The 15847-nt window shown below is 49.4% G+C and overlaps 1 protein-coding gene across 3 annotated transcripts in view; it reads left to right on the plus strand.

The window, feature by feature from the left end:
• The first annotated feature begins 12877 nt into the window (after nt 1-12877).
• Esrrg (estrogen-related receptor gamma) overlaps nt 12878-15847 on the plus strand; it is a 617835-nt gene continuing 614865 nt past the window's right edge. For 2 of the 3 annotated variants that reach the window (XM_017598866.3, XM_039090940.2), the window contains exon 1: nt 12878-13067. The gene's annotated coding sequence lies outside the window, so the exon portion shown is untranslated. Of the gene's footprint in view, nt 13091-15847 lie in introns of all 3 variants that reach the window. The other variant, XM_063272510.1, reaches the window with a different exon arrangement.

The raw sequence follows: 15847 nt of genomic DNA on the forward strand, positions 1-15847 counted from the left end.
ACGATTAAAATGTATATGATAAAAAGATATTGACTGCAGCTAACTGTATGGATGACAACAGCAGTTAAGACTCAGTTCTTGATCACCTTGTGGGCCGGGCACCTCAGGAACATCGGTGGTCTGTGGAAAGTCATGGAGTTGCAGCCTTTCCGTAGGGTTTTCAAGTTTTTATGTATTACTAGGGGTGTGTGTGTGTGTGTGTGTGTATGTGTATGTATGTATGTGGTATGTGTTTATGTGTGTGGGGGGTGTGGTATGTGTGTATGTGTATGGTATGTGTGTGGTGCATGTGTGTGTGTGTATGTGTGCTGTGTGTTTATGTATATGTGTGTATGTATGTATGTACGTGTGTGTATGTGTGTATGTGTGTGTATTGTGTGTATGCATGGGTGTGTGTGTGAGAGAGAGAGAGACTTATGGAGGAAGCCAGACTACCTGCCAGTCTTACTCAGAAAGAACTTTACCAACTGAGTTCCTTCACCTTCCTTCTTGCTTTGTGTGTGTGTTTTTTTAAATTAAAACCAATTACTGAGATTTGCTAAGTTTTGTTTTATCTTTGTCAGTTTTTATCTTAGACATGGCTTTACTTTTCATTTATTTATATACGTTTTTAAAGACACAGAATTGAGATGCAGACCCAGCAGGCCACAGACAATTCTCCTGCCTCGGCTCTCTAAGTGTTAGAATTACAAACGAGTTTCAACACAGCTAGGATTTGGGTTCACTTGCGAAGCTCTAAAACACCAACAATTATCTGTACAGACACCATGGCCCTGCCTCCTTATTAGGTTTTGATGATACACAAGTAGAGGATAAAATCTTCTAAGTCAAGAATCATGTTGACCGATGAATAGAATTCTCCAAACTTACCGTTTCAGTCAGTGTGCTACTTCTGTGAAGAGACACCAGGACCACCACAACTTACAAAAGAAAGCATTGAATTGGGGCTGGCGCACGGTTTCAAAGGTTTAGTCCATTATCATCACGGGGTTGGGGATGGGACGTAGAGGGGCTCAGGCAGACATGGTGCTGGAGAAGTTGCTGAGAGTTCTACATCAGGATCTGCAGGCAGCACCGTGCCCAGCTTTAACAAAGGCTTTCTGCTCTTTGTTTTAAATGGCAGTGGGAAATCGAATCATCGCCTTGGGAATGTTCGCAAGGGCTATGGTACCGAGTTACATCTCTGGATTGAATTTGGCCGCACTCCTCTCGTTGACAGTTTCCTTATAGAATGCAAGTTTTCGATCTGTCCTGGAACTCAATGTGTAACCCCAGTTGGTCTCAACCTTTGGTGACTTCCTGCCTCTACATGGGTGCTGGGCTAGAAGGCGTGCCATGCCTACCATGGCTTTCCTTTTGAGGGGTGACTTCACTGCGTTCCACCTTGGAAGCTGGTATCTCGTGTATTTTTTTTTCCTCAGCTCGTGACTTCCTTTCTCTCTTTCACTGATGTTGCTTTGTTTCATTTTGTTTTTTGAGCCAAAACTGAATGTAACTTTTCTCCTTGCTTTTCAGAAGTTGAAAACTACTATCCTTTCTTCATCTTTAATCTTCTTGTTTGAACAAGGCCTGCGTGGGGACATTTGTGCTGCTTGAGTTCTTTGGGCTTCTTGAACCTGTTGTTTGGTGTCTGGTATTAACCTGGGAAAATGTTCGGGCACCGATGTGCGTGTCCACTGTTCAATCCATCTCTTCCTCCTTTTCCTCAGGGGTCCCCAGATGTGTGTGCTGTCCTTCCCCAGCTGCCTCACTGGCTGCTCTTTCTTTTGTTCTAGTCTCGTCCATGTGACTGTGCAGTTTAAGGAATTTCAGTTAGGTCACCCTCAAGCTTGGGATATCTTCCTGCAGCTGAGCTTAGCCCACGAGTCTGACAGGCCAAGTATTCTCTCCATTTTCTCTCTTTGAAACGTCTCACCTTCCCTCTGTGCCATTCCCATGTCTCTGCTGGCACAACTCGCATGTTCTGCCATGTTGTCTGCTTCGTCCTTTGACATTCATAGCACAGAATGTCCTTTGACATTAAGCACATTTCTTAAAATTTCCAACCTGCAGCTGGGGTTGTAGCTTAGGTAAAGCATTTGCCTACCTTGCATGAGGTCCTGGGTTCAATTCCCGGCAATGGAAGCATAAACACTAACCGACAGGCAGGCACATTCCTGGTCTAACCTTGCCGGCTTGCTGACACACATGAGATTGTTTCTGATGTCTATTTACTCTCTTCATACCCTTGTGACATGCCTTGTGAGTTTTTATTGAAAAATACATGTGACACCTTGCATGAAAGAAACCAAAGAAGTGGGGGTGGAAGGTGGGGAGTGGGGTGAGAGAGCCTCTGGTAGTTATAACTGTTCCTCAGGGGTATTCTAAAGTTATGAACTCCTCAGTGTCAGCCTTTTGCAGATCTTGTGTTCCTAGGTGGTGACCTGGATTCTCAGACAAAACCATGGGTGAGGGGGTTGGATTGCTCCCTTTCCTGATGGTGGGAGGCTTGAGGGAGCTGAGTTGGTTGGGAGGTTTTAATATAAACATGAGGCTCTGAAAAAAAGTTTCCCCCCACAGTAGGACTTCATGAGAAAAACCCAGAAAGCCATGGAGGGCCGGGTGATTCCCCTTTCTTATATAGCATGGTTCCTGCTGGGTCACTGTGTGAGTCTGGCAGAGTTCCAGATAGTGAGTGGGTTCCCGTGAGGTCTGGCCACCCTAAGCTGCCCGCATTTCTCAGTTGTACTTCAGGTTTTCTCACTGCAGACCTGTTCTCTTTTTATCTCAAAGACAAAGGAGGCTATGCAGATGCTGAATGGGTAAAATGCTTGCCACCATGCAGGGATGAGGACTAGGATGTGGATCCTCAGAACCCATGTGAAAGCCAGATGCAGCATGCACGTTTGTAACCCTACACAGCTACAACAAAATGGGAGGTGAAGACAGGAAGAACCCAAGAACTTACAGGCCACACAGCCTAGATTGTGCCAAGGTGAGCAGAGAGAGACCCTGCCTCAGATAAGGTGGATGGCAAGAAGCAACCTCTGAGTTTGACTTTGCCCTTTGTAGGCACACTGTGGCAATCGTGTATCCAAATTCTCTCTCTCTCTCTCTCTCTCTCTCTCTCTCTCTCTCTCTCTCGATCTCTCTCTCTCTCTGTGTGTGTGTGCGTGTGTGTGTCTGTCTCTGACTCTGTCTCTCATATACACAGTGGGGGGGGATGAGGGAAGGAGAGGCAAAGAGACAGAGAGACACAGAGAGAGACGAAGGCAAGAAGGCAAGAAGGAAAGGTTTCTTCAAGGTAACAGTTTTAAATGCTAGGCCAAAGCCAAGAGTTCTTGCTCATGCTCTAACTCTCCCACTATGCCCAGTGGGGTATTCTTTGCATTTTGCCTCAGCTCATTGGTAAATCTTGCTTCAGAGATTCCTTCGGGTTACAGAGCAATGCTCATGCTGTGTTAGACTTGACTGGGACGATACAGATGGAGCAAAGCTACTCATCTCTAGGATGAGGTGCTCCCTTCAAGCCACACTCCTGGTGACCCAACTGTCCAGCAAGGCCCTGCCTCTTACATCAACAGGGTTATCAATGGAATGATAGATTAATCCAATGATAAAGTCCACACCCTAAGGATCCAGTCACCTTTCAGTCAGTGCCACCATCTGGGAGCCAAGTTTTCCCGAAGGTTCATGCCTTTGTGAAGGATGCCTCACAGTGACACATGATTCCCTCTATTCCAAACTTAATGCTACAAGTAACACAAGCAACTTGAACGCTACATAGTTTTCCTTGGGTGTGTAGACTTCTCTTCATACTTAGATGGCCATTATGGTCATCTCTGGCACACAAGTGTCCAGGGCTGACTTAATTTAGAGATGTCATGTATGACTTTGGCATAGATACAATTGACCACAGATCAGATCTGGGCCATGTTGTAATTTGAACGGTTAAGCTAGCCTCAGTCACCAGGCAATCTAATTATTATTATTATTATTATTATTATTATTATCATCATCATCATCATCATCATCATCATCATCATCATCATCATCATTATTTTACCAAGGGCAATAACATTGACATAATTCCCCACTACATAATACAAAGCAACTTCTTTTGCTTATGTCTACATTATACTCACGTTTTATGGATGTATGTGGAATACATAAGTATACCTTTTGTGCATGTGTTTGCACGTTTGCTAACACATGCCAGAAGTCAGTGTGCGGTGCCCTTCTCTCACTCTCTGCCTTATTATTTGAGTCTCTTACTAAACCCTAAAGTTCATTGATTGGCTAGACTGACTACCCAAGAAATCCAGTGACTCCTCAGCCCTAGGGTTACAGGTATGCTGCTGTACCCAACTTTTTGTATGATTGGCAAAGAATAAACTTATTTCCTCAAGTTTTGCTTAGTAGAGAATCTCCCGACCCTCGCTATTTTTTAGTAAATATATATATTATATATAATATATATTTAGTCAATATATTATCCTAATATATTGACTAAATATATTAACTAAATATATTGACTAAATATATTAGAATAATATATTGACTAAATATATATAAACAATTATCAAATATATATGATTAATAAAGATATATGTAATATATAATTAGTAAATATGTGCAATATATATTTAGCCAACATATATTGACTAAATATATAAACAATTATCATACATACACACATATGTATATACATACAAGTATTTGCTTAGGGTTCCAGAGAGCTAGATGTCAGTAATGGTGGAGATGTGGAAGGTACAGTGGCAGAGACAGGAAACTGCAAGACCTCTGTGAGGTGGGGTGAAGGTATAAACACCCAAAACTCCAAAAATACTTTCCCCAACCAGGTCAGATTTCCTAACGGTTCCATAATCTCCCCAAACAGCGCCACCAGCTGAGGACCAAGTGTTCAAACACCCGAGCCTGTGGGGACATTTCTCCTTCAAACCACAACATCCTGCTCCTGTTTGATTCTAAGTGGAAATGCTATCGCCGTTGTTTCCCAAATAACTGTTGCTTGCTGAAGAGTAAAACCAATTAGGATTCAGTTGAAGACTGAAGATCTTTGCAAATTCCTGGGGAGGTCAAATCAATGAACCGGCAGTATTTGTAAACATCTGGAAATGAGACATAAAAATAGATTATCGTTTAGACTCATGCATATGTATGCGTCACTGTGCGTGAGAGTCTGTACAGTATTGCACACTGGTACTTCTACGCGGCTTAGGAAAGGGGGAAGGCAAACATGTCTGTCATTATTGTCAGCTTGTTTCTCCTTCTACATGACTTTCTTGCAAATCGAAGAACAGTAATGATGACAACATAAATTGTTTCCAAAAGGAAAAGCTGTAAGTGTCCTCGATGGCCAGCACAATCTCTGAGAGAATTCCTTCTTCTAAGATTTCTGATTGGTTTGTGTGGTGGTTGGAATATGCTTGGCCCAGGGAATGGCACCATTAGGAGGCGTGGCCTTGTTGGAGGAAGTGTGTCTCTGTGGGTGAGCTTGGAGCCCCTCCTCCTGGTGAGACAGTCTTCTCCTGACTGCAGTTGGATCAAGATGTAGAACTCTCAGCTCCGCCAGTGCCATGTCTGCCTGGATGCCGCCCTGCTTCTGACAACGATGATAATGCACTGATCCTCTGAACTTGCAATCTAGTCCCAACTAAATGTCCTTTATGAGAGTTGCCTTGGTCGTGGTATCTCTTCATGGCAGTGGAAAACCAGAGGCAGTTTGCAACGCCTTTCCCCCTTCCACTCTGGTGGAAACATCTGAGTATAATTCAAAGTGTTCTCTGGAAATTTCATGACATATTAGCTTTGAATAGAAATGAAAGTGTTTTTTAAAAAGTATACTTATGTTGATATTCCTGATTTGGGTGTCTGGATTACCCAAAATTCAAATGCTGTCTTCCTTCCTTCCTTCCTTCCTTCCTTCCTTCCTTCCTTTCTTCCTTCCTTCCTTCTGAGAAAAATAAAACCAGTTGTAATAGCATAGCCCTGTACCCCAGCCCTTGAGAGGTAGAAGGAGGACAATCAGAAGTTCAGGTCCAGCCTCCACTATATATCAAATTTGGGAGTAGCCTGGGCTGAATGAGACTGTACTTTCAAATTTAAAAAGAAAGAAAGAAAGGAAGAAAGAAAGAAAGAAAGAAAGAAAGAAAGGGAAGGAAAGAAAAAGGAAGAAAAGTAATGAAAGAAAAGAGAAAAGCAGACAACCCCCCTCCCCCCATGATTTAATAGCATCAGACAAATTAAGCGCCAAGTTCATTCTGGTTTCAGCTTTAAAGTTTGGATCTTGTTACGAAGGCGAAGAGTCGTTGTAAAATACAGCACAGGTGAGCTGATCACACTGTGGAAACTGAACAGTGGTCCCAGCACTGGGCTCATAGCGCATGGAACGGCCGCCATCTTCCAGAAGGCTTCCTTACTTCCAGACAAGGTCTAGTGAGATTCAGTGGGTCACCCCTCCCAAGCACGCAGTAAAGACTGTGACTTGAAGACTTCATGCCACGAAATGTCTCTCTGGAGCACTGTTCACTCAGTAGGGTTACTTGTATTTCCTCCTTTTAAGTTTTTATTTTGTAATATTGGAAGCCTAGTCTTCCGTGGCCCAGGCTACCTCAATCAAAGGGAGGCATTGTGATGCCATTCCTTTCCTGACTTCAGACTTGCACTGCCAGGTTTCTACCTCTAGATAACTCTTTTATTATATCGGACTCACTCCTAATCCATTATCCTAGTTTAGAGAAATAACCAGGGAGGTAAGTCACTTCGAGGCTCAAAGACCAAACATCTCCCAGAGAAACCTGTCGTTATGAGCCAATGAGGTCCAATGGGTCTCTCTAAAGGGTTTCTTGCAAGCCACTTACCCACTTCCCTTAGGACAGAGGGGGGTGGGGGGAGGATAAATGTTCTTAATGCTATGCAGCTGCTAATGCATATGCATGCATCATGCAAATGTCCCCAGCAGAAACCCGTTCTTTAGTTTAAACCTGCAATAAAAAAAAAAAAAAAAAAACTTTCCAAATCAAACTGCTGACTCTTTTTTTCCCCCCTCTATCCTTATCAAAACACCCAGCATACATTTTACCGGGCCTAGCAAATCAAAAGAAAAGGCAGCTGCAGTTACCTACCCGTGGCTTGTTCCCCTAGATATCAGGTGTTTGCTGTAGTTTTACAGATCAATTGGTGAACTGAAGTTGGTAACTGGAATCCCCAGAAATTCCAAGTGAGGCTGTTTGGGCGGCGGTGTTTTGAGATCGCTTTCCTGAGGCCTTGTCTTTGTAGATGGACACTGTCATTTACCATCAGGACTGAGCTTTAACCACGCGTAAAGATGGGCTTCCTTTACATCTTTATCTAAATATCCAAAGACCTGGCCAAACAAACCGAGGGACACTGGAGTCTAGAATGGTCCTGTCTGGGTCATCTTTTCTACGCTTTTTCTAAAAATAAATAAATAAACAAACAAATCAATCCAGATTAATGAGGGTGGGAGGTGAAAAGAGGGGAAGAGAGAAGGAAGAAGGAGGGGGAGGGGACGGGGCAGGAGAGAGGGAGACAAAGAAAGAGAGAGGAAGAGCAAGAGAGCTAGGGAGAGGGGGCGGGAGAACGGGAGACAGAGACAGACAGAGACAGAGAGACAGAGAGGAGAGAGATTTGGGGAGCGACCTTGTCTCAGTAAATGTTCTAAGGCGCCGGCCTAGTTAGAGCACACAGCTGTGACTTGAGCGTGACATTGTCTTTCATCACACTGGTTCTGAGCATGTACTGAAAAGTTCTGTGTTGGGGAATGAAAAATGTCAAACAAGAAACTTCCACTGTTACCTGGAGGAGACGTTAAGGAGTAGCTGGGGAGTGATTCACTCCGACATCTTTATGGCTGGGAGAAGGAATACAACTCTGACATTTTTTATGGGCTTGTATGCGGAAGCTAAGCATTGAGCAGAGCAAGGCAGTTGGGATTAGACACGGAAAGAGAAAATGAGTTCGTATCTGGGGATTAACCCGCATTTGTGCTCTACAGGGAAGCGGACTAGACACTCTCTTGGAAGGCAGCTCTCCGGGGAAGCCATCAATTCTGAATGAGATTACTTAGGGTGAAATTGCATATCTCCAGGAGGCTTGTCTGAACTGCTCTGTGGGTTTCCCTCTCCCGCTCCTCGGGGTTAGGCTGGCCTTAACCGGCTGAACAGAACGCCCGGGAGGAGGAGCCTAGCCTCTGGGAAAGGCCTAGAGAACTCGAGTCACTCTTTTTCTTTGCCCTTGCTGGGCGGGATCCAGTCTTTTCCCCTCTCCATCTAGGACCCTGGAGTTAGGGGTTTAGTCTCAGAGTGCCTGGGGCGAAGGGAAGAGGTTGGGAGGAACTGGGCCCCAGCTTCAAAGGGGCAGTAGATCCCGCTCTTCCCTCCCTCCAACCGGATTCTCGCTATTTTCCAATTCATGACCAGAAACTTAGTCCATTCAAATAGCCCAGAGGCCAGAACCCAGGCCCAAAATCAGGTTGTATAAAAACCGGCTTTGTCCAGTCTCTGCTCCTACTCTGCATTCCCCTGGTCAAGTCTCCGGGAAAGACGTAAGACGCCCGCCCAAGCGTCCGACTATCTGTTCTGTTCCTTTGTTATTTTCCTAGAGGTGAAGCGAGAAAAACCCTTCGCAGAAAGAGAGCGAGCAGTTGCGATTTGCACCCGTCGTGCCCCTGGACGCAGGCAATTCCTCGCACGCATCTGGCGCCGCGGGCCCAGGCGCTTCCAGGCGCCTTAATATCCATAATTCGAGGGGGAGGCTGGGCCGCTGCTTCTTTGCCAGGTCAATGTGTTAATTAAAAGTTGGTCCGAGTTGGTCAGCACGCAGTCCCAGATGTGCATAACAGCATGCAATTAACACATAAAGAAAGTCTTTTTGAAGATACCAGAATTGAACACTCACACACACACACACCACACACCATACACACACACACACCCAACACACACACACACACACACACACACACACACACACACACACCACACCACACCACACACCACACACCCTTAAAGAAACTCCACCCTACTCCAACCCCAGAACCGGAGCTAGCGTTGGCAAATGCTGGAAACGTCATTAAAAGACGCAATTAAATGTGGGCCGCTGTTCTTGGAAGGATAGGACTAGGAAGAAGAATCCCTAAGTCTATATGTCTCAAAAAATAAATAGCAAATTGATTTTTTTTTAAACAGGATGGGCAGGGAGACCGGCTTCGGTCAGTTCCCACCCCATGTATATTAAACAGCCGGCGAGAAGCGGCTGCGTTTCTCGGTGACCCAGCGAGCGCAGGGAGTCCCCGGCCACCGCTCCGGTCCGCACGCTACCGCTGCCGCAGCCGCTGGCAATTGCAAGAGGGGCCTCTTGCAGCCAGATTGCTTCCCAGACCCAAGGATAATTACGGCGCGCTCATTCGCCTAACGTTCTTCATAGCTTCAAAGAGTGTAGGGAAGTGAGGATGGGGTGCCGGGTGGGGGGTGGGGCGACAGTCATTTTAGATAAATGCATTTATATGAGAAGTAAACGCGTGTGTGGAGAGACTTAATATGTCACAGACCCCCGTAGGAAGAGCCGACCGGCTGGCACTGGCCCGAGGCTGCACCTGCCTGCCGCCTGCCCGTACATTTCTGCCTTTGCACCGGGCTCTCAGGAACCCCCTTGACTTTTGGCTTTGGCTCCCGTTGGTTCACTTAATGTGACTGGTGGAAGGTGCAGGTCTCAGAACCCAAGATCGCCATTCAAGAGTATTGGTCCTATCTTCTCTCCAGTTGTTAGCTCCCCGTTCTCCTGCCTTCTGTGACGCGCTCTTCCCCATAGCACCCCCACCCACTTAATCTATAATTAGGTTTCCCACTCCACCCTCAGTTGAAGCCAGACCAGGCCTTGGTAACCCCACATGCAGCCTCTTACTGTTTCTCATCCAAGACATCAGGGACAACAAGTGACCCTATCCACTACACCCCCAGATCGGGCCTCCGGACAGCAATTCCAACCAATTAATTCTGAGTGCCTATAACCTAAAGGGTGTGCCTTGTGGATGACACCCAGAAACCTGGGTGTTAGGGGTGCATGGGTAAAGACGGACAAGAAGCAAGACGGAAAGGGGTCAGCGATAGATCCTTCAGAAAGGACCGATCTGTTGGGTGTGAGTTTGAAAGCAGAAGGAGCACTGATTTAAGCCCGCACAGCCTCTTAGTTAACTAGAGTCCGACTCCCCCCTGTCTTTTTTTTTCTTTTGTAGGATGCAGAAGGTGAATAATGAAACCATTTTGCTAATAGTTTATGAGCCATGAGATTGGAAATGTATATGGGTAGACCGAAGCACCAGACGAAAATCATCCGAGACGCGCGAGGCTTGGCAGAGAGGAAAACCCTCCCAGTCCCCTCTTCGGAGCCTGGAGCCGAAAGGCTAGCGCTTCTCCCTCTCCGCTCCATCCCAGGGCAGCAGCGTGGCCCACCCTCCCTCTAGCTCTTCACGCTCCTCGTCTCCCCGAGGGGCTGGAGCGAGAAGGAGATGAATTGGGGTGATGGCAAGATAGCTCGACCGGGAGATAATCGTTATCAGCAGGATTTTTCTTCCAGTGATGGGATCTACAGAGATCTATCACGCTAGGCAGCTTTCCCCCCAGGGCATAAAACAATGGGCGGGAAACTGGCACTGGGGGCAGCCGTGGGGACTCTGTCTGTACGTCCATCAAGTACATCCCCCTAAGGCCTGTTTCCCTGCGGTGAACACACCCAAAACCTTCCAGAACACACATGCTCTTCCCGCAAGTTTTCCCAGCCTTTCTCCGTGCACGGCCTCCTCAATTCCAAAACCTGGGAAATCAAGGCGGGATGCAGGGGGACACCTGCGGACGTGGGGGCGGGGCGAACCGGAAAACGGTGAAAGGTGCTCCCACAGCGTGGACTCACCAAGGGGTCGCACAGCCTAAAGATATCCTCACAGTAGGCTGAGAACCTTGGTCCACAGCAGCAGCCCCCGGAAAAAACTGCCCCGTTGGTGGCAGGGCGTCCCTAAGAGCAAAGGCGAGGCTAGAGGGGAGGAGGAGGGTGAGGGCGAGGGTGAGGGCGGGCTCGGTAGGAGGCTGCGGGCTCTAGGCCCAGCTCCCAACCGGTTCAGCGTCCGCAGCGGGAAGGCCAGGACGGGTGCGTAGCATTGGGCGCACAAGTCTGGCAGGGGGGTCCCGCGTTTCGGCCCTCCGTCCCTTCCAGTCTGGGGGCTCCTTCAATATCTTTATGTGCCCGGGCAGGGGTTGAGGGCCCAGTGGAGCCCGGGAAGGACTCATGGACCCCCAAACTGGAGGGATGTTGAGGCGGCTCGAGTGGAAAGGCAGGGGCATACGCTTGGTCGTAATTGGCGGAGAGGACGCGCACGCACCGGCCTGTGTGGACTCGTGGGCTGTGAACACTGTGGGGCGGCAAGGGCTGCTGCCTAATACCCCTTAGCCCTTTGGCCTTTTCCGTTGGGTCCAAGCCAGGCTGGACTCTTGGGCAAATACGCGTAGGGATCATGAGACGACAATTGGCAGGACGGGCCGCTGGGAAAGGGCAGTAAAGGAGAGTGACTCTCACCCACGGAGTACGACATCTCCAGCTCGCAACCGACACCGAGAACGTTTGACCTTTTCGTGTGAAGAGGGTGGGCAGGAAAGTATTAGGGAGAGTGGGCTGTGTGTGTGTGTGTGGGGGGGATCACACTCTTACTATTTCTCAGCTACAGGCTTCCTCGGGCCCAGTGGGCGACGTGATTCCGCAGGCCCCGCGTGGATAATCAAACCTCCCAAGCGAGCAGGGCATACCCTACTCACCTTCAGCCCCCTTCTTCCCGACACAATTCCCACACTAACCTACGTTGATGCTCCTTTTGACCCCAGGTCCCCTTCTTCTGTGAGGCAGATAACACAGCTTTAAAGCTACAACCTCATGAGCATAGGGGGCTTGGAGCGTGGAGTGTTTCCTGTCTCCAATGATTATTTTTTTTGAGGAAACAAGATGAACATGGAAATCGAACTAACCCATTCAGCTCCGCCCATATCCCCGGCCGGGCCAAAGGACCAGAGAACGGTGAATGAGGGGAATGGGCTTCTAAGTCAATTCGACAAACAGCCCTACTCCTGGTGGCTTGTGTGAATTCTGTGGGAAAAGGCCTCTGCCTCCGGGGGACAGTTTAGGGTGGAGAGGGCTAAGCGAGGAAGACTCACCCGTGCCAATCCGCAGCCCCAGCTGCTAGGAAACCCTGCATCTGTATGGCAAGCGAAAAGGCACCCCGCCCGGTCCACCCGGCGTGCTCTCCAGGGTCCTTCCAGGGCTCCAAGTTCAAGGAAACCGACCGAAAGAGGTCGCTCTCACTAGAGGTCATTGTTGGGTCGGGGAAGGGCAACCCTGCCCTCCAGGTTACTCTTGTGGCTTCTAAATTCACCGTGTTGCAATTCCTTCACAGATGCGGGATTGCCCAAATTTTTGTCCCAGTACCTCAAGTGAACCCTGAGTCCTGGCAGTTTTCCTGTCTCCCTAAGGACTAAGGCTCTCATAGTCCTGGGGGAAACCCGCCTCGGGCCTTCTCCCTCTCTCAAAACCAGGATTATTTGCCCTTCCTGGCTCGTGAGTTGGCCGCGAGTTGGGTGAGCAGGGGAGGCAGTAGGGGAGCCTGAAGCCAAACAACAAAACTGCTGGAAATTCTAGAGATATTAAAATGCAACCCGTGCCAGTAGAGTGAAGAGGAATGTCGGGTCTCTCCCCCAAGGTGTGTGGGTGGAGGTGGGGGAGGGTCCTTCACACATTTACAACCGCTCTTCTCATTTGTTAGCTGACGCCGTCTAAAAGTTTGCTATTTATAGTGTACACCCGGCAGCCCGAACCCTGCGCCGGATTCCTGGTGCGGAGTGCGAGAGGTCCCCGCGGCGCCCGGCGGCCCGTCTCGCTGGCGTCCGGTGACTTGTTTGTGTTGGTTTTCCCCTCTTGCAGCCGGTGACCAGGCGGACATCCTCGGGGACCCCCAAAGCCACCCACCCCGAGAGCTCGGAGAGCGGCTCTGCACGCGGGACCTTGTGAGTTGGCGCCGAGCCTCCGGGTACGCGCGGGAGGCGCTGTCGCTTGCCGCGGCGACCTCGCCCGCCGCGTTGTCCCCAGCTTCTGTCCCCTCCGACCTCCAGCCGGGTGCTCTAGCTCGCTCTCTTCCTGCTGTCACACGCACAGCCTTCTCATTTCTGTGCACCCCTGCCCGCCCCCCACTCCCGCCCCGCGCGCACCCTCGTTCCTCGCTTTAGCCTGCTGTCAATTTGAAGCCGAGTTTGCTTCTGGACTGAGAGAAAAGAGCCGAGCGGCCTCTCGGCGGGAGGCGGGTGTGTGCTCGGCGCCGGACGGGGACTGTGCGGGGCGGGACCCTGGGCGCCGGGAGCCCGCCGAGTGTGTCGTCCTGGGGGAGGGGACGAGGTGCGTCCAGCTGAGGACATTGCCCTGAGTAGCTTTGGCCTCGGCGCCCGCATAGCCTGCTGGTGTGGAGCCACCCTGCCGCTGGCCGCCATGAGATTACCGTTTGGTCTTAATCACAACCCCTCGAATCACCACTGAGCAGAAAAGAGAGGAAAGAAGGGACAGCTGTGGCCTGGGACTGGTCAGAAAGAGTCAGGGTGAGGTCTCTCAGTTCCAGCCAGGCACACTGAACGCTGCTATCCATTTTTCCAACGAATGGATACAGGTAGAGCTTGCTTAAGGCAGGGCAGACCGTAGCTAAGGGGAGACCTTGACCTTGTCCCCTTTTTCCCTAAGCGTCGGAGCCTCAGACTCGGTTTCTGTGCTTTTAGAAATCAAGAGTCTGGAGGTAGTGAGTCTTGAAAGCTCTCAGACCCCGGGGCGAGACGAGCTCTCAGGCATGCGTGGCCGGCGACGAGCGGGCTCTGGGTGGTTGTGCGCGCTCAGCCTCGGTCAGACACTCTTTCCCGCAGGCGCGCTGTGGCCCGCTTGTGGCTCCTTCCTGGTGTGTCAAAGTGTCCTTTGCAATCTTGGCAGAGGCACGGTCTGGATGGAGAGCGACGCAGGGAAGGTTATGACTGCAGAATACTGGTCTCTTATCAGTTTGGCCGAAAACAAGAACACAGAGTGTTAGGAGCCAGGACATGTACAATCTGGGATCCGCGTCCCTACCGCAGGTCCTTGCCCAGTGCCCCTCCTCGCCCCCTCCCGCCCCCCCGTGGCAAACACATCCATGCAATTGGTCAATTTCCCCGATATAGTAGATCTCACTTTTAGGATCCTTCCTGGAACCTCATCCCGCTCAAAATGGTCAAGGCTGCTTTGGCGATAGAGTGGGGAAGGATGAAGGCTCTACTCAGACTTGTAGTGGTGCCCTATGGAGTGGGCCTTCTCCTGAACATTACAATTTCCCCACGGCCCACAGGACAAAGGGATGGCATTTAGGGTGTTGCCAGCCTCCTGCCCGCCCCCCCCTCCAGCCTTCACACTGCAGGACCTGTCTGGTTCAGACTGGATAGTGGGCGCCCACGCCTAGTCCTGATCTGCCCAGAGTTTCACCCCAGCTGGCTTGAGACAGTTTGCAGTTCCTCTGCCAAAAGCAAAAGCCAGTTTCTGCCACCATTCCCAGGCAGTTCTCGGAACTATGGTTAGGAAACTGGTGGCACTGACACTTACTGTCCAAATCTGGGAGTAGAAGTCCTAGGTCTTAATCTCTCTTCCACCTACCTCTCTCCTATTCTTCCCAAGATGCCTCATCTAGGTTGTAAGAGTTGCTTTCCCTATGCATAAAGGGAAGGAAAGAGGGAGGGAGGAAGAAGGGAGGGAGGGAGGGAGGGAGGGAAGGAGGGGGAAGGGAGGGGGGAGAAGAGAAGGGGAGGACAAAGGGGAGTCAGGCACAATGAAATTAGTCAGGCCTCTGTAAAACAAAATGGTTCATTGCCAGTTGCTTTTCCTCTGAGTGGGGGTGTTGAAAGACACTGACACCTTAGAGAGGGTAGAAGCCACCAATAAACCAAGCCTTTCCTTAGCCCCAGGACATGGGCTGTCCCTATTTGTCCCTTGCTTAGGAGAAGGTGTTAGAGATGGAGAATGCCAAGTGCCCCTCCCAGCGACCCAGGTTACTCTACTTAGGTGTAAACTCTGGTTCTTGAGCTTGAATACAGCCCACCACACTCCTGGGCTTCCCCAGAGCATTGACTTGTATCAACTTTGTGATCTGCAAGCTCCTCCAGGCAATTGGATGTGACCTTAGGGCTAGGAAACTTTGCTTTGGCACAACTTCATGCCACTGTGCTGTTGCTAGAATCCCTGGCTTCGGTGTTCCTCCCTGCAGGTTCAGGTCTGTTCTCTGCACTTGTCTTGAGATGCTTCCAACCCCCTGGGCCTTTCTCCACAGGTGAAAGTTAGCGAAGAAGTTCTCCTTCAGGATGTGAAATATTTCTGGCATTTCCACTGAGCAGATAAGACCAGAGGAGGACCAGTGAGGGTAAAAAAGGCAGTGCACAGGGAGACCTGTTTGCTTCCAAGTCAATAATGAGTGAGAAAGAGTTGTTCTTCTCCAACATGGCCCATTTCAAGGAACTCTGCACAGCGGCAGAAAGAGGCGTCACCTTCTATGAACTCTTGACTTGGAGACTTATAAGTTAGCCCCTAACAGACGGTCCTGGAGGAGGCCAGGCGGTCAGACTTCCAGGAGTCTCTTACATGACCTTCTGTTATGGTTACAACTAGTTGTGACTTTTTAATCTTTATCTTCCTCCTTTTTCTTTTGGTGGTCACTGAATGCCCTGGAGTGATCAACCTGAACTCTCTCAGACCAAGAGAATTTTATATCCCTAGAACCTCTTGCTGGAGG

The sequence above is a fragment of the Rattus norvegicus genome, chromosome 13 (assembly GCF_036323735.1).
Source record: "Rattus norvegicus strain BN/NHsdMcwi chromosome 13, GRCr8, whole genome shotgun sequence".
Taxonomy (NCBI): Eukaryota; Metazoa; Chordata; class Mammalia; order Rodentia; family Muridae; genus Rattus; species Rattus norvegicus.